The sequence below is a fragment of the Saimiri boliviensis genome, chromosome 10 (genome assembly GCF_048565385.1).
Source record: "Saimiri boliviensis isolate mSaiBol1 chromosome 10, mSaiBol1.pri, whole genome shotgun sequence".
Classification (NCBI taxonomy): domain Eukaryota; kingdom Metazoa; phylum Chordata; class Mammalia; order Primates; family Cebidae; genus Saimiri; species Saimiri boliviensis.
The window spans coordinates 70,400,556-70,412,108 of record NC_133458.1 but is presented as its reverse complement, the minus strand read 5'-3'; the positions used below and the strand labels follow the sequence as shown (position 1 = coordinate 70,412,108).

General features: G+C 36.7%; 1 non-coding gene across 1 annotated transcript; it reads right to left on the bottom strand.

Annotated features, from left to right (window-relative positions):
• Positions 1-5,849: 5,849 nt before the first annotated feature.
• LOC120365459 (U6 spliceosomal RNA) lies at positions 5,850-5,955 on the bottom strand. The gene has a single exon (XR_005580394.1). It is a non-coding gene; the product is annotated as a U6 spliceosomal RNA (small nuclear RNA).
• Positions 5,956-11,553: the final 5,598 nt, after the last annotated feature.

Below are 11,553 nucleotides of genomic sequence, written 5' to 3'. Positions count from 1 at the left end.
GGCTTCTTTATTCTGTTCTGTTTGTCTAGGTGTTTGTTTTTGTACCAGTACCATGCTGTTTTGGTTATTACAGCTTTGTGGTATAGCTTGAAGTTAGGTGATGTGATGCCTCTTTGTTCTTTTTGCATAGAATTGCTTTGGATATTCAGGCTCTTTTTTTGGTTTATATGAATTTTAGAATAGTTATTTCTAATTCTGTGAAGAATGACATGGGTAATTTGATAGGAATCACATTGAATCTATAGATTGCTTTGGGCACTATGGACATTTTTATCAATATTCATTCTTCCAATCATGAGCATGAAATGTTTTTCCATTTATTTGTGTTACCTATTATTTCTTTCAGCAATGTTTTGTAGTTTTTATTGTAGAGTTCTTTCATCTCCTTGGTTAGATGTATTGCTAGGTATTTTATTCTTTCTGTGGCTAATGTAAATGGAATTGTGTTCTTGATTTGGTTCTCAGTTGGAATGTTATTGGTATATAGAAATGCTACTAATTTTTGTGCATTGATTTTGTATCCTGAAACTTTACTGAAATCATTTTTCAGGTTCACAGGAGTCTTTTGGTAGAATTGTTAGGGTTTTCTTTTTCTTTTTTTTTTTTTTTTGAGATGGAGTTTCCCTCTTGTTACCCAGGCTGGAGTGCAATGGCACGATCTCGGCTCACTGCAACCTCCACCTCCTGGGTTGAAGCAATTCTCCTGCCTCAGCCTCCTAAGTAGCTGGAACTACAAGTGTGTGCCACCATGCCCAGCTAATTTTTATATTTTTAGTAGAGACAGGGTTTCACCATGTTGACAAGGATGTTTTCGATCTCTTAACCTCGTGATCCACCCGCCTCGGCCTCCCAAAGTGCTGGGACTATAGGCGTGAGCCACCATGCCCGGCCAAATTGTTAGGGTTTTCTATGTATAGAATCATGTCATCAGCAAAGACAGATAACTTCCTCTTTTCCTGTTTGGATTTCTTGAAAAAGACATATTTAGTACAACGAATTTGAGCATCACCCTTTAGATCCTTCAATCAAGTTGAGTATTCCCTGCCAAAATAAAACAAACAAACAAACAAAAAAACCCAAATATCCAATTTGTATTTATTCAATCACTTAAACACTGACACAAAAGAATAAATTTAAAGAAATCCTAAAGTATTACACAATTATTTTGTTTGTAGTTTTTGTTTAATCTGGAAGTTTTCACAATGAAAAAAGTGATACAGAAATCTTCTCAATAATCATTTGGAAGTTGTATAAAGTAAAAGTTTTATACATGATATAATATTAATTATATTAATATTATATCATGTATAAAAATTTTAATATAATGAACACATCCCAAATTTACATTAAATTCACATATGTCCTATTTGTCTTCAGATTGGAAGCACTTGAGATTCAACCTTAGGTCTCTGGTTCTTTCTGTCTAAATTCTTTTCCTATCTCAAGTATATTCTGTTTTTCCCACCTTTTTAGCTTCTCGTCTATCTTGTTTCCTTCTCCTACCAATTGTAGTGTTTACCAAATATTTGTACTTCCGAGAAAACTCTTCACCCCTTTCCCTGGTGGCTTCATTTGTTTTAATGGCTTTGGCAAAGGTGGAAGCAGAGGAAATGAGAGACAAGTGGACAGACTGGATTTTAGAAGTAAAACTGACAGAACTTGCTGATGGATTGCATGTGAGAGATTAGAGACAGGGAGAATCAAAAGTGATTTCTGTTTCTGGCAAGCAGTGGCTTCAGAGACTACTTACTGATAGGGGAAATACTGCAGTAGGAACAAGCTTAAGAATGATTATCAGAATATTTCTTCAGTTAATTCTTATTTACATTATATATTATGTTTAAAAGTTAAAACCCAGAAAATACAATACATATTAAATTTTCATATATGAAATTCTGCCCTACCCTACCACTCTTAATACTTTTTTCCCCAGGACAGACAAACAAAAAGTACATCTCCCACTCCATTCCCAACTTGCACTTTTTTTCAGGTGAAATCAACAGTTTCCCAAAATGAGTTTTTAAAAAATTGGGTGAGTGGGGGATGGAATGGTAGTGTAACAATTATTTTGCCCTGGGTCTTTCTAAAAAACTAAGAGCAATTTTCCTTTCTGTAGAATAGTTGGTTTAAATTAGCTAAAATTCAGTTCACTGGTTTTTCAAAGGCATGGAAGAAGTCCCTTAGGGATGGTGAATATGAGTATCTTCTATTGTTTCTAAAATAAAGGATCTTAACCATTGATCAGGTCAAAGTGAGGCAGTTGGAAGTGGAGAAGAAAACTAACTGACCTGCCTGGTTGCAAAGCCACATGGCCCAAATGGTACTGACATTTTCACTAAGGAAAAAAATAGAGGTTAATTAACTTAGTGGTGTTTCAGCTGAAATGATCAACACTGCCCTAGGCCTAAGGTAAGTTTAAGGCTGTTAGCAGCAATTTTGGCCTTCCACTTTACATTGTATCACCTTTGAATGCCTGTAAACAAATTAGGATTGCTTTTTGTGCAGGGCTGTGTAGCTCACACGGATATATGAAAATGTATTCGGTAACTGTCTTTAAAGCACTTTAAATGATTTATTCTTTAGCCAATTTTTCCTAAGGGATACTTTGTCTCTCACACTTCTAATTGCCATCTAGCTAGATGATAAAGAGCAATTTTCAACTAAACACTTAGTGGGTTGTACAAGATGACTCATAGATCTTTTGCTCTGTGCACACAGAACATATACTTACATTTTCCATCATGAAATTCTGTCTTTTCTAACTAGCATATTTTTTTTGGTGACATTTAGATATCATTTTAGTTTGGAGAAATGGCAGGTATAACTTTGTGGTCGTTAGAAAAAAGTTTCTACTACGGGGGTAGAATAATGTGGTAAAAAGAGTGTAGGTTTTGAAAGAGGAACATTTGGGATTTGACATTTGGCTCTACCATTTGCTAGCTAAACAATGTGGCAAATCATTTTACCTGTGGAACTTCAACTTTCTTACTTGTAAAATGAAGATAATCACACTTATCACTCAAAGTTGTTTTTATGACTCAATGAGTAATGCATAGTTCTTGACACCTAGGTGATGCTCAATAAAAAACTCTTTGTTTCCTCCTTCAAAGTTCATTTTCACTGATAAATGCACAAGCAATTGCTCTTAAATCTGTTCTCTTCCTGGCTATATCTAAAAGTAACCACGTGTCAGAGACCAGATATTTAATTAATAGAAAATAGCCAAGTCAAATGCAGATACATTCCCTTAGATAATTAAATAATCCTTGATTCAACCTGTTTAAAAAAAAACACTGTGACATAGAAGGTCCCTACTTTTTTTCCAAGCTCCCTTTTTGCCTTATTTCCAAGTTTTAAATAATTTTATTTAATAGTCTCTTTTTGTGATCATAAATAATCTCTGGAGATCATTCTTGATCACACACATATAAAGCTAGTTTCATGTTTTGTCATGATAGTTCGCACAGTTCAACAAGTGGTATTAACTGTATATGCTTCCTTGAACATCATTACTGAGTAGTTACAGAGGCCAAATAATTAAATTCTGTCAGGCAATTTCATTAGGGAATACAGGATTCAATTCTTTAAAAACCTGTGTTTTTTTTCTTCTATCCCAAGACTAGAAAACCAAGCCCCCAAAATTCTATCCACCAAGATTACACTGTCATTACTAATAGATTCTGGTGAATTTCTTTGTGTTTGAAGTCTCCCAAATACTTTGAGGTCCTTGGCTGGCTAGTAAGTGGTATTGCTCATCACCTGTGAGGCTTTAATCATAAAACAGGTGGTTTGTTGTTTTCTTTTTTGAGGAGGGGTGGGCAGTGAAATTTGTAGTCATTGTTTTCATATCTTGCTTCTTAATGATAAGCTTTCCATATTTGATTAAATGTCGTTTTGATAAGGACAGAGGCAGAGAAATACTGGGTAGAAGAGGGCAGTTCCCTGGAAAAGGCCTCACCCTCAAGCCCGGAAACTGCTGCCTAAATCAGAATAATTATTGCTGTTTTCCTACTCGAATGTTGCTTTTCCCAAACCACCCTGGCCTGCTGTGTGCCCTTCCTGTATAACCACAAAAACCCCAAACTCTACTGGCAGAAGAGCAGAGCAGCGCAGCAGAGAAAGAGAGAAAAAAAGAAGCATCTGAATGTCAAAGAGGCAGCTGGATGTTAAAAGAGGAGTTAGGCTGGGGATGCCCAAACCCTAGGGGAAGAATATCTTCCCACTCCATCCCATTTTCGGCTCCCTATCCCACTGAGAGCCACCTCCATCACTCAATAAAACCTCAGAAATTACTGTGGTTCAAGTGTGTGTGACCTGTCTTCCTGGATGCTAGACAAGGACCTGGGTACCAAGAGGGCAGGGTATAAAAAGCTGTCACCTTTACTCTCCACTGAGCTGGTTAATACGTAGCCATCTGCGGATGGCTACTGCTAAAAGAGCATTAATTGTAACACACCCCTAGGTGCTACTGTGGGGCTGGAGTCCAGAAACACTTCCCCAGGCCCTGGCACCCACTCACCTGGATGCTCCCACTTCCACATGGGTTTTGTGTGGTGGCTGAATAAATGAGCCACACCCATGTCACCACGCCCATGTCAAAAGTCCCGAGAAGGGGTCCAAGGAACTCTCCTATCTCAATTGATTCTCAAATTTGACTCCAGGGTGGACCTCGTATTATGAGATCAAAATTGAAGACAGTAAAATTCTCTGTGAGGTGCAATGCATAATTTTTTTTTTTGAGACCGAGTTTCACTCTTTTTGCCCAGGTTGGAGTACAATGGCATGATCTCGGCTCACTGCAACCTCTGCCTCCCACGTTCAAGTGATTCTTCTGCCTTAGCCTCCTGAGTGCTGGGATTACAGGTGTGCACCACCATGGCTAGCTAATTTTGTATTTTTACTAGAGACGGGATTTCACCATGTTGGCCAGGCCGATCTCAAACTCCTGACCTCAGGTAATCCACTCACCTTGGCCTCCCAAAGTGCTGGGATTACAGACGTGAGCCACCACACCCAGTTATAATACATAATTTTTAAATAAGAATTTAATCAGTGTTTTTCACATAAGTAAAAAAAATACTATGAACAGGGAGAGCAAAGACAAATATCCTGGGCCTTCCAATTTATTCTGTAATGTGTACAGTCTCAGAAATAAATTTGTAAGTAATAATTTATAAAATTTATCCTTTAATTTGACTACTCTTCTGATCAATTCTTACAATAGTGTTGGGCTAAGAAAAAATGTCAAGAAAACAATTATTTGGTACCTCTCTGCTTTATAAAGCAAAAGAAAAAAATCTTCATGATTTTCTAGCAGTCTTATGGGAAACTTCAAAGATAGTTTTATGTGTGAAGAAAATCCTGACATTTTTATTTTTCTGAATCTAGGATGCAATTGTGGGAAAGCAAAACCAAGAGTTACTGCAGTACTTTAGATCACCTATTAATATAAGGTCAGATGTGACTGGGAAACAATAAATTCAGTATCTATTGATCAAAATGACAATACAATATTTTAAATAACAAGATGATGATGACACAAAAGAAAGGAGTCTTACCTTTGCAGCAAAGGAGGAACTTTAAGTTTTTGCTGCTTAACAGTCAAGGGCTTGAAAAAAATCAGCACAAAATACAAAAAACTGTTTTGATGGGATATGGAATTTCTATGTTGTCAGAACAGATAGAATGTAAAGAAATGAACTTTTCCTACCCTTTGTTAAGAGGAGACCTAACAGTTTGAGACAAAGTGTCATTTTAGTACATAGAAAACCAAATTCTAGTTTTACATTAATATGGTAGTTAGCAGGAAAGGATTTCTTAGCTCCTTGCCCTCTTTTTTTTTTTTTTTTTTTTTAATGGAATGTATCATGATTCTGTGTGTCATCCTTGTTCAGAGGCCATGCTAATCTTCTTGTATCATTCCAATGTTAGCGTATGTGCTGCCTAACTGAACTCCCCTGCCCTATTTCTGTTGTATTTTTTTGAGGCAGGGTCCTGTTCGGTCACCCAGGCTGAAGTGCAGTGGCATGCTTATAGTTCACTGCAGCCTCCATCTCCTGGCCTGCCCTATTTAAAAACAGTCTTACAAATAAACTCATCAAAATGAAGGGAATGTTGCCAACATTCAAATATATTTTATTGCTCTTTTCCAACTCTTTATTTGCAGTGAGGCAAATAAATTGTTTTCTGCATACTTGCAACTTTCTATATCTATTCAAGGTGTGTTGTACACAATTCATTTTCACATTCTAGAAGAACCAAACCTTTTAGTTTAAGACGGAAAGTATTTTCATTACCTTGCATTCATAGTCATACTTTTCTGCTACTATTGCTTTAGTATAGTTTTGATTACTTCTATAAATTCTAACTTTCTAAGTAGCCGATTTCTATTTCATAGATAAAACTGGAAGGGGGCAAAGAAGTGTCTATTATATACACTTTAGAAAATTAACAAAACTCACGAATACATTCATATAACCTCCTAGAGTCACCGACATCCATTTTTCACTCTTTAAATCAGAGTAAACACAATCATTGGTTAGGAAAACACAATCATTAACACAAACAACAGATATACCCACTATAAGAAACAAAGTGTATATATTAAAAATACGTTGGGGGACCAAATTTTTAAATTCTACTTCCCTTAAAAATTATCTAGGTGTCCAAGTTATCTATTAAATAACTTGATCTAAGAATAGGCTAAAGTTTTAAAGTTAAATAAGATTCTTAGTTATGTTGACAAACTACAACTTAGAAAATTGTTTTTCAGTATTTTAATTCAAGAATTTAAACCATTTGTAGTCACATAACTTAATGTGGAGATTTAGAACTGAGATCCCCTATGTTAATTTGACTTACCTATTACTTAAAAAATTATTGCCCAGAAATATAAAGTTATAAACCCATATATAACTTTACTACTTGCTTCAAGAAATTCCTGAACAGCAACTTATCTATATAGTTCGTTAGTCTGACCAAGCAACTTTTTTTTTCTTTTTGAGATGGAGTCTTATTCTGTCACCCAGGCAGGAGTGCAGTGGCACAATCTTGCTTTACTGCAACCTCCGCCTCCCAGGTTCAAGGGGTTCTCCTGCCTCAGCCTCCTGAGTATGTGGTATTACAAGCGTTTGCCACCACACCTGGCTAATTTTTTATTTATTTATTTTATTTTTGTATTTCTAGTAGAGATGAAGTTTCACTGTGTTGATCAGGCTGGTCTCAAACTCCTGACCTCGTGATCTGCCCACCTCAGGCTCCCAAAGTACTGAGACACCATGTCTGGCCCAAGCAGCGTCTTTTATCAGGATAACAGATTGCTTACGTGGCCAAATAGGTAGCTTATTAAAAAAAAAAAAATTACTTACTGGCCAGACACAGTGGCTCAAGCCTGCAATCCCAGCTCTTTGGGAGGCTGAGGTGGACGGATCACTTGAGGTCAGGAGTTCGATACCAGCTTGGCCAACATTGCAAAACTCTGCCTTTACTAAAAATACAAAAATTAGACTGGGTGCATTGGCTCACGCCTGTAATTCCAGCACTTTGGGAGGTCGAAGTGGGTGGATTGCCTGCGATCAGGAGTTCAAGACCAGCCTGGCCAACATGGCAAAACCCTGTCTACCAAAAAACAAAAAACAACAAACTAGCTGGGCGTGGTGGCAGGTGCCTGTAATCCCAGCTACTCCGGAGGCTGAGGCAGGAGAATCACTTGAACTCTGGAAGTGGAGGTTGCAGTGAACCTAGAACTTGCCATTGCACTCCAGTCTGGGTGGCAAGAGTGAAACTCCAACTCAAAAAAATATATATACATGTATATATTAGCCAGGTATGGTGGTGGTCACCTATAATCTCAGCTATTTGGAAGGCTGAGGCAGGAGAATCACTTGAACCCAGGAGGCGGAAGCTACAGTGAGCCAAGAGTGTACTACTATACTCCAGCCAAGGCAACAGAACAAGACTTTGTCTCAAAAAAGAAAGAAAGAAATAAAGAAAAATTATTTATTAAGGCTTATTTCAAGAAGTTGGCCCTTCTGGGTCTCTTAATCCTAAACTATAAGTCATGAGCTGTCCTCCAGTTCAATTAGATTCTTGTCACGATAAACCTGCCAGAAACAACTGAAGCCTAGATCCCTAAACCTTATAAATATCCTCCTCTTACCATCCCATTTTGAGATATCACTAGGATCTCTCAAGGTGGCATTCTCCCTTGCTGTACCAGACCTAAAAAAACTGAGCTTTGACTGATCAACAGAAACTATAAGTTAATCAATGTTTGTTGCTTAAGGTTGAGAAATTCGTGGTAGTATTGTTATACAGCAATAGAAAACCAGTTCAACCCCATTGATAAAATTAGGAAAGAGTCATATAGCTGTTTTCAAGCTAAAAGTTATCAAACAAGCCTAATCTCTAAAAGATTCACCTTTATTTTATTTTTTAACATAAAACATATGACTCAAAAGATTCGCCTGTACAATATGAACTCATGTTTTCTTACAAACCTGCTTCCGATCTTGAGATTTCCATAATTTTTAAGCCAGTTTTAAATGAACAATTTATTTATTTCCTGAGAAATTTGCAAATGCCAGAGTTATATCAGTGCTTATTTTTCTCTATGAACCAATTAGAGTGGAACTATTTAGATTTGAGAGACTTTATAACTTATTTACATATATGAGGTGGAAAAATGTCAAACTCACAAAATGAAAGGTAAAGGTTTTTTCACAATTACGGATTGACTTACTGAGACTGAGAACTTGAAGTTTCAGTTCAACAACCTCAATCATGAGTCAACAGTAAACACAGAACCATGAAAATCACTAGCGCAGACCTCAAAGGAATATTTTACTTTTAGTGAGCATAAAATGTTTTCCTGATTGAGTTGAGCTCACAAATAGTCAGACAAGTAAACAACAAAAAAAAGGCTAACAAACCAGATTTTTTACTGTCTGTCACCCAACAGAAACTGATCCCCTTTATGTCCCGAGAGAGGTCGGTAGATGATCTCATCATAAAACCAGATTCCCAAATACAACTCTTTTTTTTTTTTTTTGAGACGGAGTTTTGCTCCTGTTGCCCCAGCTGGAGTGCAATGGCATGATCTCCACTCACTACAACCTTTGCCTCCTTGGTTCAAGCAATTCTTCTGCCTCAGCCTCCCGAGTAGCTGGGATTACAGGCGCCTGCCACCATACCCAACTAATTTTTGTAATTTTTTTTTTTTTTTTTTTTTTTTTTTTTTTTTAGTAGAAACAGGGTTTCTCCATGTTGGCCAGGCTGGCCTTGAACTCCTGACCCCAGGTGATCGAACTGTCTTGCCCTCCCAAAGTGCTGGGATTACAGGTGTGAGCCACCATGCCTAGCCCCCAAATACTACTCTTTTGAATGAAGAACAAGTTGTTGACTGTGTACCATCAGACTTAAGTATACATAAGATGCTTTTTTGACTATGAAATCAAGACTGTCATAATGGTCTGATGTACCCACTTGTCCCCAGGTCTGGCTGTAAAGTTAGATAAGACTTAATTAAGAGTTGACTAAGAACCAGGAAAAAAAACTAAAATCTCCCATGGTATACTTAGAGAATGATGATTTAGACTTATTTATTTATTTATTTCAATAGGCTTTTGGGGAACAAGTGGTGTTTAGTTATATGAATAAGTCCTTTGGTGGTGATTTCTGAGATTTTGGTGCACCCAATACTAAAGTAGTGTACATTGTAGCCAGTGTGTAGTCTTTTACCCCTTAGCCCCCTCCCACTCTTTCCCTTGAGTCCCCAGAATCCACTGAATCTTTATGCCTTTGTATCCTTAAAGCTTAGCTCTCACTTATGAATGGGAACATACAATGTTTGGTTTTCCATATTTGGGTTAGCACCAGGAATAATGATCTCCAATTTCATCCAGGTTGCTGCAAATGCCATTATTCTGTTCCTTTTTATGGCTGAGTAGTATTCCATGGTATATACATAAACCACATTTTCTTTATCTACTCATTGATTGATGGACATTTGGGCTGGTTTCCTATTTTTGCAATTGTGAATTGTGCTGTTATAAATATGCATGTGAAAGTATCTTTTTCATATAGTGACTTCTTTTCCTTTGGGAAGATATCCAGGAGTGGGATTGCTGGATCCAATGGCAGACCTACTTTTAGTTCTTTAAGAAATCTCCACATTGTTTTCCAAATCAGTTGTACTAGTTTGCATTCACATCAACAGTGTAAAAATGTTCCTTTTTCACCACATCCACGCCAACATCTATTATTGTTGATTGTTTGATTATGACCATTCTTGCAGGAGTAAGGTGGTATCACATTGTGGTTTTGATTTGCATTTCTCTGATAATTAGTGATGTTGAGTATTTTTTCATACATTTCTTGGCCTGATCTAGTGTGTTTTGGTATCAAATAGTCTAAACAAGGAGTAGGATGGCCAAAGGGGCTGTATTACTGATGACCTTGAATGTTAAGAAGTGACAGTAAATCATTTTTTAATATGTTAAAATACATTTTTTATAAAAGATAAAATCATAACTTTTATATTAATATGAAAATAAACATATGTTAAAGATTTTGTTTAATTCAACAGGAAACAGATGAAGTGTTACAACAAAGACAATGAAGAATTTTTAAGAATTATTAATCAGGAATATTTAAATGTGCTAATGAAGGTAAGACTGGCTTCATGGGGACAGATGGGAAAGGAGGCAAGTCAGTTGACTCTTCACCAGACAGAATTTACACTTCATAGACAATAATTATTGTACATTGCTATCAGTTGTCTACAAGAGAGTTGTAAATAGCTCAAGGACAATAAAGGACAATAATCAAATATCTGGAATTTTATGATGTAAATAATATATACTTTTATACATTGAAGCACAGTTCTTTCCTTATAATAGCCTCAACTGTCTTGATGATGGATAAGCAGTGAAAAAACATTTGAAAACTACTTTAGGGGAAAAAAAACTACATAAATTCATGGTTTCTTGGATGTAGCAAATGATTGGGAAATAGGATTCAGAGATCATTCATTACCAAGTGTGGCAATTGCCTACTTGTTGGGTGGATTAATTCATGGGAGCTAGGATAATGACTTATATAGTGTTGGGGACAATAAAGGGAAGAGGAATAAAACATTTTAAGAAGTGATCATTTTGGAAACTCAAGTTCTGTGACTTTTAAAGAGTACCCTGTTATTGAAAATTGTATTAGAATCCTAGATAGAATGGAAAAAGTCAAATTATCCTTGTTTGCAGATGATATGATCTTATATTTGGAAAAACCTAAAAGACTTTACAAAAACTATTAGATACATTCAGTAAAGTTTCAGGATACAAAATCAACATACAAAAATCAGTAGTTGGCTAGGCATGATGGCTCATGCCTGTAATCCCAGCACTTTGGGAAGCCAAGGTGAATTGAGATCAGCCTGGCCAACATGATGAAACCCCATCTATTCTAAAAACACAAAAGTTAGGGCTGGGCATGGTGGCTTGCACCTGTAATCCCAGCACTTTGGAGGCTGAGGTGGGCAGATCATCTGAGGTCAGGAGT